Source organism: Diadema setosum, chromosome 22 (genome assembly GCF_964275005.1).
Source record: "Diadema setosum chromosome 22, eeDiaSeto1, whole genome shotgun sequence".
Taxonomy (NCBI): domain Eukaryota; kingdom Metazoa; phylum Echinodermata; class Echinoidea; order Diadematoida; family Diadematidae; genus Diadema; species Diadema setosum.
Window position 1 is genome coordinate 1305454 of NC_092706.1, and position 13089 is coordinate 1318542.

Consider the following 13089-nt stretch of genomic DNA (forward strand, 5'->3'; position numbering starts at 1 on the left):
CAATAAATGGATTCATGCAGAGGGGATACTGAATGCATCCAGAAATATGCTTCAGACTTTTGTACTGGCTTCCAAATCTAGCTAGCCAATAGAAGAATGGACCCATGATATAATGATGGGATATACTGTGCGGTTTGATGATTGTACTTATTTTGAAAGTTTTATAGTTGGAAACGATAAATGATTTTAAACATCTGACAACAGAAATAGACTAAAATACAGAGCTTGTTGTAGTGCTCCAATACCTACACAACACTGGTATTCAGACACGAATATACATTCCATCAAAATAGCTAACACATAAATAAAGTCTCATATCCATGTGTTGTACCGTTGTACTTTTCCATAGGAGAATTCTCTGGTGTGAAAAGCGGATTAGTTGTACAGCTCAATCCGACATATACACTCATCTTTGATCAGGTCAAGCTGGCGTGTTCGCTGCTCCAAATTAATTGGCCTCAGATAGCTTTATTTGCACACCTGTTGTCAGTCACTGTCAGGGGATCAGCCTAATTCTTCTCCAGCCAGATAGTGGAGGTGTTAGTGGATGGGGGGGGGGGGGGGGGGGAGGGGGAGTCATGTGTCATGTGGGGGGGGGGGGAGGAGGGGGGGGGGGAGGAGGGGGGGGGAGGGGGAGTCATGCGTAGATCTGTTCACATGTTAGGTTTTCTTTGTGGTTCGTGGAAAATGGGAGTACCTTTGATGGAAACTATAGACTAGCATTTCAATATGGGACATATGTCTCAGGATGTCTTTGAACCAAATTTAGTGCCACTCTTTTTTTTTTAACCCGTTAAGGACGAGTCCCGAGTATACTCGGGCAAGCATCTATGGGAAATGCATGTTGTAGCAAAATCAAACCATCCTCAATGGGTTAAATATACTTCTGCTGTTAAAAAGTAAACAAAAGCTGTACCAATTCAATGATATTCAGAATTTAAGTACTACGTACAAAATTCAGAGGTATTGTATGTTTGTACTTCAAAGTAATAATGTTTCCATCAAGTGGTTTGTATTAGATGACATGGTGATGTGACCACTTCTCAGCACTCTCAGAGATTTGACACAGAAATATTGTAAAAGTCACATTTTTGCTTTCTTAATTCGACAGCTGCATCCACAACCCCATTCAAATCGTCATTTGCTTGAATGAAAACAAGTGGAAACTTACCAAATCAAAGCTTTTGACTCCTCTAGATCGACAAGCTCTTGTGTAAGGTACTTTTCAGATTTACCATGTACTTTGTGTATCGAATTGCTTGGGACACTACCTCCACATAGAAATTAAGACAGTTTGTCCTCTAAAAAGGGACAGCACCAGATTCAAGGTGATATCAAATCACAAGTATTCCCAGCGTGTGCTTAAGGGTGGTGGTGAATTTCACTCTCCAGATGGGGAGGTTTTCCATGAAAGGCTAACAGATCAAGCCCAATCTATTGCTGCTGGCTTGGTTCATCACTTTAGATTGAAACCGATGATAAATCATGGGGAACACAGAGTAGGAACGCATTGTGTGGGTATTTAAAGGGAATAGATAGATCATCGCTGATGGGGGGGGGGGTGGGGGGGGGGGGTGGGGGGGGGGGGCAATAGCGGAGAAAAAAGCAGACTCTCGGGTAAGAAGATTCAAAGATGGAATTGACCACCCACCCCCCCCCCCTCCATCATGAAAGATTAATTTGCAATGTTTATGCTTTCGCTGTTTCTACTCATTGCCTCAGAGAGCATGGATTAACATTCACTCTACCATGCCATTCATCATCTAAACTGTCATAAGAATGCCTTTTTTTTTAACATGGCTACAATGTCAATAGATATGAGTACTGCAGTAGTGAAAAAACAACAATAACAACAACCCATGAAGAAGAGCTGACATCCAAGCAGAGTTTAGGAAAATCGCACTTGGGGGGGGGGGGGGATCTAATTTTATATTGCCTAGCATCGTAATGAAGTGAAAAAAGTTTTCATAGATTGTGCTGATAAATTGTTACAGGTATTTTGATGATGTGTTATAGTTTTATATGTCCATTTTCTGAAAAAGTATTATCTCACATTGAAAAACTAGGATTGTTCTCATACCTGTATTCCTTTGTGTGTAATCCATGTGATTGCCTGTTATTCTGTAAAAGAGTTTTGTTTTATGTACATGCTGTAAATTTTAGGTGGTTAGTAGTAATGGTTGGAAGCATATTGATATCAAAACAATTTCAGGGGGGGGGGGATCTAAACCCAACAGCCTCATGTACATGTATGAGATAATGTGATATTCTTTGGCTTGTCAAATGATGCTAAGATGGCAGTTTATTCTATTACAGTTTCAAAACTGGGAAAGCCAAAATGTGTCTTGTCTGAAATTTCTCTTCATGAGAACATAGGCCTAGATCAAATTTATGATCATCAGTGGGAGCTCATCTGCATTATTCTACAAGCACACACTCATACTGTAGGTGGTAGCTAGTCACTTCTGCGTGCCATGGATATCACAGTCGGACTCCTACGTATTTTCAGTATTGGAATGAATATAAACCTAGAAAGTTGCTCCCAGTGTGTTTGATCTTTGCATTGTTGATGCAGACATGGCATCATGGGAGTCTTGAAGGATGTGCATGCATCTAGTAAACATGTTCCCCGTAGTCCCACGCATATGGTTTCTTCGCTTGCTTGATGTACGATACATTGATTCCAGTTGAACCCAGAGTACTGGCGATGTTCACATCGCTTCGCCTCTGAGCTGAGGCGGATGACGCGTGGGCTTTCATGACTCTGTTTGCATGCTTCGACGTGAATGGATTATGGAGAAATTTAATGGTGTTTTAGATCACACTTGATAGTCCCACGCTGCATCATTGGGAGTTCAGGGGTTCAGGGGGTGCTCCATCTTTGAGGTCGATTGGAAAGGGGTATCAGACCTTGATCTTTGTGGAATTTGTTGGCTCCTGAATTAAGGAGCTGCGCGATCAATGTATGCAACTTAAGAGATCTTCTCTTCTCTCGATTACAGTTGGAAGGAATGTTAAGCTCGAATTAATTTAGTTTTTGGAGAATCGTCTTTCATTCTGTTCTGCCGCATTCTAAAGCCTGAACAAATGCCACATAATAACGAGAGAAATTGAATATTGACAGTATTGACCTAAAAAAAAAAAAAGATTTTAAGCCTTACAAGCATCTGTATCCTGGAATTTTTTAGGGGGAAAGAAAATGCCAAAACAGTGACGAGGAACTCAAAATGTCCATGGCCTTAAAGCACAAGTAAAATGCAATATTTAGTAAACTATAGATACTGATGACCAAAATTGAGACAAGCTATTGCAACAAGATATCCTGAAAGGTCATTGGTCATTTTGTCATTTTGTTGTTGTGTTGTGTCATAGGTCTTGTGTGGAATGTCGCCCTTCATTTAGTTCATTTGGTCCTGATTGAGCTGAGAAATATTACAATCTAAATGCTGTCAGCTGAATTGAACAACTTCAGCAAGAGTTTTAGTCTGTTTTTCTTTAGAGCAGAGACCAACATCAAGTCAAGTTTGGATCACAAGTGCAGCTGTATTGTCGGACACTTCTCTCTGCTCCCGTTATCAAACCGTGACCCTCTCTAACGGTCACCTAACCTTGAGTAAGGTCAGAAATTAAGCGAGATGAACCCGTCGAAGCCCCCTTCCTTCCCCCCTTACCCCTGAAGTGCACTTCTGTCTCCCCCTGCTCCTCAGACGTAGGATGTGCTGTGTGTATGCCGGTGGCAATATGGAGATAAGATGTACAAATATGCCTTTTGATTTACAAGGCAGATGAGCTGGAGAGATAGTCTTATAGGGGAGAATCCGTATTGTCTCTTTCGTCCAGTGACCCCTGGCTCACCCAGACACCTTAGAGTTGGTTGCAAAATTTGAATCTCGAGTATGGTCGATGTGTTACCCATTCTACCATCAGAGGCATTATTTACCATTTGCAGATGAAACAAAAACAGTTTAGTGCTTCAAACACGTTCTGAAGTGTGAGTTAAGGATAGAAACAACCAATGTGAAAATGTGAATCAGTATAATCAATGTCAAATATTGTTACATTTACAAAATGTGAACTACAGTTATGATAAAAAATTTTTCTAGAATAAACTCAAGTTATGATTTGTTCAGAAAAATAGTGATATCTCCTTATATTAATTATCTGATATCTCCCCCCTCAAAAAAACAAACAAACAAACAAACAAACAAACAAACAAACAAACAAACAAACAAACACATGGTCCAGAGGGAGCTAAGAAAGGTAGGCCTATACCAAAGAGACGGATAGATCAGGAAAAGAGGGAAAGGAAGATAGTCTGTCTGTGTGTGTGTCTGTATGTGTGTGTTTGTGCATGCTTATAGTAATAGTGTAGGCCCTAGATGTGCTTTAGAGCACAAGGAAGAAGGAGTGAGTTATTGAGAGTGTTTTGTTTGTTTGTGTGTATGTGTGCTGGAGGAGGTTGGGGTAAGAAAAGAAGAGAGAGATAGAAAGAAGGAGAGAGGAAGAGAGAGAGAGGTAACTTTTGAAGGAGAAGGAAGAAGAAGAAAGGAGGAGGAGGAGGAGATTGACTCGAGAATCAAAAGAAGAGAATGACCAGTAGCTCACCAAACCCCTGTGTATGTGCTTGACATATTGCGGCCTCTTTTATGCTGAGCAGAATACAAATCAGGGGTGGCCATGTTCACATTCCCTTATTCATCGACATCTTTTAGAAGACAATTAGTTTCTGAGAATTATCGACTGGCAGGAGATTCCCAAACATGTCTGCACCGTCCCATCCTCTTGACTCTTCAAAATGGCAGAAATTTTCTTGCTTGGTGGCCATAAAAGCTTAACCCTTTCAGCATCACCTTACAAAATGCTATTCAGATAATCTACATGCAGTGCACCAGTGGTAGGGATAGAGGTACCGGGGGATGTCATTGCAAGCAACAGGCTGTCATCTCTTGGAAATCCCAATGAATAAGTAAACTCGTTCGCTCATTTCTTATTTCATGATGAATATCTGTGCGTCTTGCCCGCTGCGTTCTCATGATGAAATGAGAGACTCATCTCCAAGTCTTCACTTGATATTTTACAGGTGCATTTGTCAAAATTGGGAGCATTGACAACAAGAAATATTCCACAAGACAACTTTCGAGCCATTAGCTTCATGTCTAGGCACACCTATAACAGGATGAAAAAGTAGGGTGGGCTGAATATATGGTGGTGTGCATTTAAAAGGAAATAAACAATCAAACAGTTAGAGAAGGCAGGTCGTGAAATATCTTATGTCATACCCCTTGACTTATTGTTTTGTTTCTTGGGTGTGGTTCAGCTTACTAAAACATTCTATCACATTTGATGATACATTGTAAATGTATAGATAGATCAATGGATAGCTAGATAGATATAGATATAGATAAATATATAAATAAATGAATACATAAATGAATAGATAGATGATGAATGAATTAATGAATACATACATACAAATACAAATACCACTATGTTTTATTTTAATGGGGCTTTTCATCTTCCCCATGAAACGTGTATCAAAATGCTGATTTTGACCCGAAAAGGGGAAGTATAAACACGGCCTAACATTTTAGGTGTATATCCAGTACCCTAGGTGAATGAGGAACACCTGAGCTAAATCATGAGGGACAGTAAACTCTCACTTTCCACATTTACCCGATGAGATTAACATTGAAGATGACACACATGCAGGTTGTGATGTGTGGCTCTACTTTTCATGGCTCCATGTGATGAATTCCAGTGACATTCTCTAAAAATAGCAAAGGGGTAGGTTTGTGTGGGGACAGAAACTAAAAGAAAACAAAGTATTGTGGCTCGTTCAGTGGCAAAAGGGTTAACTGGTCGTATAGGTTAGTCCAGTAAGTGTCCAGAGCACCCAGGGAAAAAACTTTGTTGTGTTGGTGTCAAACTCAGTGGTCATTTATTAAGCTATTTATTTATTTGTTTATTTATTTTTTACTTGCTGTTCTCATGCCAAAGCAGTCTCGGTCATTAGCATTGTGATAACTTGTATAGTCTGCATCTGTGCAAGCCTACAATTGTACGTGATGTGCTTTATGTTTTACAGCAATATGAATTTTAAAGGGAAGGTAAACCCAAAGAGCAATGTGGATTGAGTGAAAGCAGCAACATTAGTAGAACACATCAGTGAAAGTTTGAAGAAAATCGGACAATCGATGCAAAAGTTATGAATTTTTAAAGTTTTGGTGTTGGAACCGCTGGATGAGGAGACTACTAGAGGATATGACGTATGAGTGGACAACAATACAAAGAAAATATAAAGGATATTCAACAAAAATTCACTTTTCTAGAATTATGAAAGAGCAGTGGACCAACCGCTTTCAGAAAGCAGGGGGAATAATTGCTACCCTTTACATATGTCAATATCAAGTTGATGGAATTTGTAATTTTCATGAAATCTGGATTTTTGTAGTATTTTCTTTATATTTTCTTGATATTGTAGTCCACTCATACGTCATAACCTCTAGTAGTCTCCTCATCCAGCGGTTCCAACACCAAAACTTTAAAAATTCATAACTTTTGCATCGATTGTCCGATTTTCTTCAAACTTTCACTGATGTGTTCTACTAATGTTGCTGCTTTCACTCAATCCACATTGTTCTTGGGGTTTATCTTCCCTTTAAGTGATGTTTGAAGATGAGTAGGTTTTGACATTTCTCTATAGCTTCTAAGCTGTCTGTGAGTACATTTACATAAACAAACCTGTTGAGACAAGACCTTGAAATAAAGAATAAAAAGTTAATCAAAATCCAAACCCTGACCACTTGGTTATCTCTCAGCACTGATGGATCGTTATGTGCTTTGAAATTTTCAAACAATGATTGAAATTGAGCAGGTTATGACTTTAATGCTGGGGAATTGTTTGGACATTCTCTCAGGGCAAAAGGAGGTCGATCTCCTCGTGCATTATTCACGAGATATTGTATTTTTGACATTTTTGTGTATCTCATGTATCAAATGCAGATTTCAACTCAAGATACATTGGAGTGACATAGTTGAAAGAGAGAGATGGAGAGAGAGAGAGAAAAAAAAAAGCAGATCGAGAGATCCCATGATATATGACTTCTTCAGCTTTAACATATTCCCTATGGGAATACAGTGGATTGTATGAAAAACCTATGTATAGGTGTATCAGAGCTAGTTCGGAACGGGTTAATGAGCCAGCTTGTAGTTCCACTTTGCTCACAAGTAGAAAAAGGTTATTTGTGACCCTGCATCACAAAACCAACAAGTCGCCAGACATGGATTTTCAGTGAAGAGCAGATTCTGAGCCTCCGCTATATTGGAATAGCAATGACAGTATTATAGTCATACGCAAGAGAGAGAGAAAAAAAAAACATGATGAAAAAAAAAGGCATTTGGGAATAAATCTGAGCAAAAGTCATTGAAATTCACCTGTGAATGATGTACATTTCATTCATGTAGATGTATTGATAATCAACCAAGTGTTGCTAAGCCATCAGAAGGCACCTGATGTGTGCATAATATTTGCTCCGTTCATCTCTGCTCCAGTAATTCTTTACAGCTATCCCTGTGAGGTGGTAGGGGTGATGCTATATCAACTCTTATAAAGACAAGCCTCACGCTTTGTTGACGTTGACATTGATCAGGAGGGTAGATTTAAAAAAAGAGGAAGAACAAGGCAGTAGACATTTCATACGAATTTAAAAAGAAAGAAATTGAAGCTAGTTGTGCTATTCTGTTAAAGTCTCACCATGTTTTGCAAATAACTAGTGAAATTGGTCACAACTCTACTTGCCTTTGCCTCACAACTCTCCCAAAGATTATCGATACAGAAATATCATTCTCCTTGTCAATATTTCAGCAACACCAACCTCTCTTTCCTTTACATTGCTAATGCCTTTAACTGGATATTATATGATCTGATATGAAAGATAATAGAATTTCTTTCTTTAATTTTTGTTGAAAAAAGAGATAATTTTGTTAAAATTTGATTGCAAGTAAATGGGAGACATGTGACAGGATGACATCATAACCTTTATCTCATTTGCATATGCAAATTTGGGTCAATGTCACTGTGATGGGAGAATAGGAGAAGCTCTCAAGATTCCAAAATCCATCTACTGTTATGTTCACTTATTACAATGAAACTTCCTCAATTCTGTCTGTGTGATTTTGTAGTCATAAGAGTCAACTTTAACATCCAGGTATGTATTTTTTTTTTTCACTTTAAACCGATGATGAAAGGATGTGTGTCTAGGTGAGGGCTCGTTCTACCTCGATTGCATTCTCCCACACCCACCTGTCGTGACTCTGGCGTTCCTCTGTGATTTTCTCGTCCTCGGTTCCTCGGTTCTGGTGGTTGGTGCTGGTGCATTTCTTTCTGGTCTGCTGCTGTCAAGCAGTGCGTCAAACTGTGTGAAACGATTTGTACCTGGGACTTGAATGCAGGACCATGACCATTGTTGTGTCCCATTGTGACAGTGTCGGAAGGCGAGGGCGCACAGGATCACAATTTGTTTCACAATTCTTTTTGTGTGTGCTCAAAACCACTTTTTTTTCTTCTCCTTTTTTGTTTTCATTGCACTTCCCTTTCCTCCGATAAGATTATATTGATCAAGTCAGCCATGGGTACTCCCCTTTCATGCTCACAATGCGCTCAGTCATGCTCAATGTGCAGAACTAACCATACAAGCCCAGGTGTGCATCATTGTGTAATGTACAGGAGCATCTCATACAGGAATGTGGTTAATTTTTGGTTGAGGGCTTAAAATTCATCGAATACAGTATGTCCATGGCCATATAATGGAGGGATCACGTCAGATCAAAGGTAAGCGGAGCTGTGATATCGGGGAAGTTTAGTAAGAAATTGCAAGTATTTTGACAGTAAAAATCACCTTTGTAAAAAAGGGCAAGGATTTGACTGAATATGGATGCAAAGAAAGAGACAGAAGTATCTTCAGAATTTCTTCCAGAGATTTTTGTTGTTGTTGTTGTTGCTGCTGACAGCAGACTTGTTACTCTCTCAAATTGGCAAAAAAAAGGTTACTTTTTCTTATTTTGTGCAGAGTTAATGAAGCTAACCTGTTTCAAGTGATCTTTTAGACTGTGATTAAACATTCAGAGGTGCCAGTTTAGAGATGGAGCAGCGATTATTTCTGCCACACAATCAATTCCCTCATGACATGCTGAATTAGCATTTGAATGCAGACCCCAAACTTATTGTGTATGCACATACTATACTGCAGAAAGTAATGACTTTTCTCTTGTGTGGTGAACAGCATAATTTGTTACTACAGCGTGAAAAGAAAGGTCTAACACTGCAACTTTGAATGTCAGAAAATCTGAACCTAGTGTCACACATTTTTTTTTAAAGACTTGATTGCTGTTTAGTTGTGTATAGTGGGAACAAGGCGAAGGCCAAAATATGAAGAAATATCGGATTTATACTGTGTTTTCCATTGCTAGACTGTTGACACAAAATATGCAAAGTGACTGAGGAAAATCCATGCTCAAGATGAGGGGTAATTGTGGTTTAGGGTACAAGGGGTTGAGGCAACATGCAATTTATCAGGATTCTACTTTCCCCTCCCTTTTTCTCCTCTCTCTCTCCCTCCCCATCCCCCTCCCCTCCCATCCCCCTCATCTCTTTTTTTCCCTCTCTCTGTGTGATCCTTTCTCAAGGTTTTGCTTAATACTTTGTTACAATTGATGATGCTTGCAAGACTTACAAAGAGAGAGAGAGAGAAATCAGTCAAAGTTTGGACATTTTTCCTGACCAAAACAAGCTCACATCTTCCTCAGATGACACTGTAGCACCAGCGAACAGCTTCACTACCGATCACATCCTCTTCAAATGTTCTGTCCCCCCCCCCCCCCCCCCCCGAGCTTCTGTTGCTTATTTATATCCTCTCTCAAAAAGGAATTGGTCAATTGTTTGCCTTGAGGATGGAATTGAAAGGGGGGAATGAACTTTGAAGTGATCGTTTCTGCTCTAACCCCAGGAAGAGTGGCTTGAGTGGAGTATTTCAATCTGCTAGTTTGCATCAGTGGTTTGCCAAATTGGTCTGCCTTTAAGAGAAAAAGCTGTGGTAATACATACCAAAACTGGATTTTATTCATCCTCCTTTTCTTTTACACAAATAAAACATCAATAAACTCACATTCTCTGTCTTTTGTTTAAAATAAATTCTTGAGTATTTATGAATATGATTAAAAAATATATTTGGCAATGTGTTTGTAAACGCTATCAACATCATTGTGAAGAATATTTAAATGCTCCAGTGGAATTATGATGAAATACCACCCAAATACTTACTTTAACCCGTTGAGGATGGACTGATTTTGCTACAGCGCACATTTCCCATAGACACTTGCCCGAGTATACTCGGGACTCGTCCTCAACGGATTTAAGCATAAATAATTAAAGGGTGCTATAGATGCAAGAATTGTAGTTAACACACTGAAGCACCAAAGACAGCCATGCTGAAAGGGTTCATCATGGTATAAATTGTATGATGGCATATCATAACTTTTTTATATTTTCTTTCTTTCTTTCTCATTTTGGTCTGGTGTTTATCTGATATGTCCTTTAGTGTGACTGCTTTCATGACAACATCCTTCTCCTTTTGAGGGCAAACGATGCATTTAAGGATTTGTATATGAATGCCAATGTTTGTGGAAATAAAATCCACAAGCAAGGAAACATTTGTGGTATGTTGCGGTCTCCCGTAGGGTGGTTAATGTCAAACCAAAAGAATGCGAGACACACGTCAGCGTGCTATTACCAGGCCTTCATACCAGGCTTGGCTCGACAGATATTGCTCGGAAGTTGAAAGGAAGTTTCTGACATTTTGAGAATTCGGCCGCTTGAGAGGTCTTGAGTATGCACAGAAGTAGATGGCACGTGGATACCCTATTTTTGTTGTTATTGCTACAGCACTTAAAGTAGTGGTCAATTTCTTCCCTTTTCACATGCTTGCCTGTTTTATGATTTTCCAAAATAGCCTGCCTAGCCTGCTTGCCAGCATAGCAAGCTGTTAAATGATATGCTGATTTACAGAGAGTTTTACCTTTCCTTATTTGTGCAAATTTTACCAAGATTGTTGCTGATCTGATGCTGATATGAGATAGCTTTCATTCAAGACAACTTCATTTTTTTTTTGGGGGGGGGGGAATTAGTCTTCCTTCAAGTCTTATTGATGCAGACTATAGGAACTTAGCCAATTCTCTCTGAATCAGATCTACCCCCCCCCCCCAAAAAAAAATAAAAATAATGGAGACAAGCAAAACAAATCGAAAGTTCAATCTGAAATTCTTAGCATTATTATTTTTTAAAGAGAAACTTATCAGTGCATAGATTGTTTGCATCACAAAATTGACAATGTTGAAGAGTCCTAATCCTAACTGTGTAAATTATTTACATTACAAAGTTGAAAATGTTTAAGCAGGTTATATTAGGACAGGATCCTGCTTGAATGAAGTGCCTTGTATTATATTGTTACAACTTATGGGAATAAAAAATCTAGCCCAGGCCAATACCTAAGAAAAATTTAGAAGGGAATTTTGATACATACAAAGTAAAAACAATTACTCTCATTGTATTCTTGTAAACTTGATAACGCTGCCATTGTAGCATGTATTCAACTTAGAAGCACAGAAGTGGTGGTAATATTAAACCAAAATCTCCAGTAGTAATATCAGGGCACTTGTGAAAAAACAGAAAATTGGGAAGGAGAAAGAGAGAAAATGATCAGAGAGAAAAAAACATGGGCTGTGAAAATGAAAAAAAAAAAGAAAAAAAAAAAGACAGGCTGTGAAATTTGTCTTGCCTGTGTGTTTGGAACCTGTCAGGAGAAGATGAGAATGTTTTAGATTTATCTTGGTGAATCCACCTCTATGGACGGGTCTCCTGTTTATCATCTAGTGCTCAGAGGTACATCGGTAGTCATCCATCTCTTCAAACCTTAAAGGTTCTGTTCACCTTTGGGAGCAGTGATTTCAAAAATGTTCAAGATATCACATTCAATGCATATGTGTAGGTCTGTTGTACCAGAAAACATCCTATCACATGAAATTTTTACAGTAAAGATTAGAATATAAGGAGATATGTGTATTCTTCTCAATAAACTGTAACTGTAGACAGTTTAGTCTGGAAACATTGTTATTATAAGTATTGTTCAATATTTTGTATATTTAACAATACTTACCATTGATTACACTGATTCAAATATTTATGTTGGTTGTTTTTATCTCTAACTCACATTTTAGAACTATTTTAAAGCACTAACGCTGGGTTTTTGTTTCATCTGCAAATGGTAAATTATGCCTTTAAAGGAGAGTCTATGACTTCCCATTGCAAGTCTCTCCCATAGCTGACTCGCTGTGCCTAACCACACCTCTGGGGCCCGTTGCATATAAGTTACAATTATGGTAACTTTGCCATCCAGTGGTAACTACCATGGCAACAATACTCAACAGCAAATCAAAATCAAGAATTCCATGGAAGTTACCATTGGATGGCAAAGTTACCATAATTGTAACTTTTATGCAACAGGCCCCTGGTCTCCTTTGTTTCATAATGACAATTACCAGATGACAGTGATACAGACATGGTTAATCACCAAAAGTTGTTTTTGAAAGTCATGTTGAAGATTGGGCAGACAAAAGGAAGTGAAATTAAAGGCAGACTATAACATTTTTAGAGAAAACCAAATGTGCCAGGTATGAAGATGGCATCCACAATGCAGTGTATGAATGAAAATTGGGTTTGAACAAAATGATTATTCTTCATTTTGGTGAAGTGACCAAAAAGTGAATATCAATATTATCGTCAATATCCTTCCTATCTCTCTTGCAATATTATTAGGTGATCCGAGTATCCTCTCGGATCACCTTCTGTTTTTGTACGGATTCTTTCTTCTTCTTCTTCTTCTTTTTCTTATTTCTCCCCAAAAGTTGTGCATCGATTAGCTCAGAAAGTCCTCTTCCTATCAATTTCAAACTTATACCATATATGTATCGTCTCCCAAAGACGGCAATCGAACTAAAATCAAAGTGATCAGTCGACCGTGACGTCACTATGACGTC

At 38.7% G+C, this 13089-nt stretch overlaps 1 protein-coding gene across 1 annotated transcript in view; it reads left to right on the forward strand.

Annotated features, from left to right (window-relative positions):
- LOC140245536 (triple functional domain protein-like) overlaps positions 1-13089 on the forward strand; it is a 333573-nt gene that overhangs the window by 80309 nt on the left and 240175 nt on the right. The gene's annotated exons all lie outside the window — the stretch shown is intronic.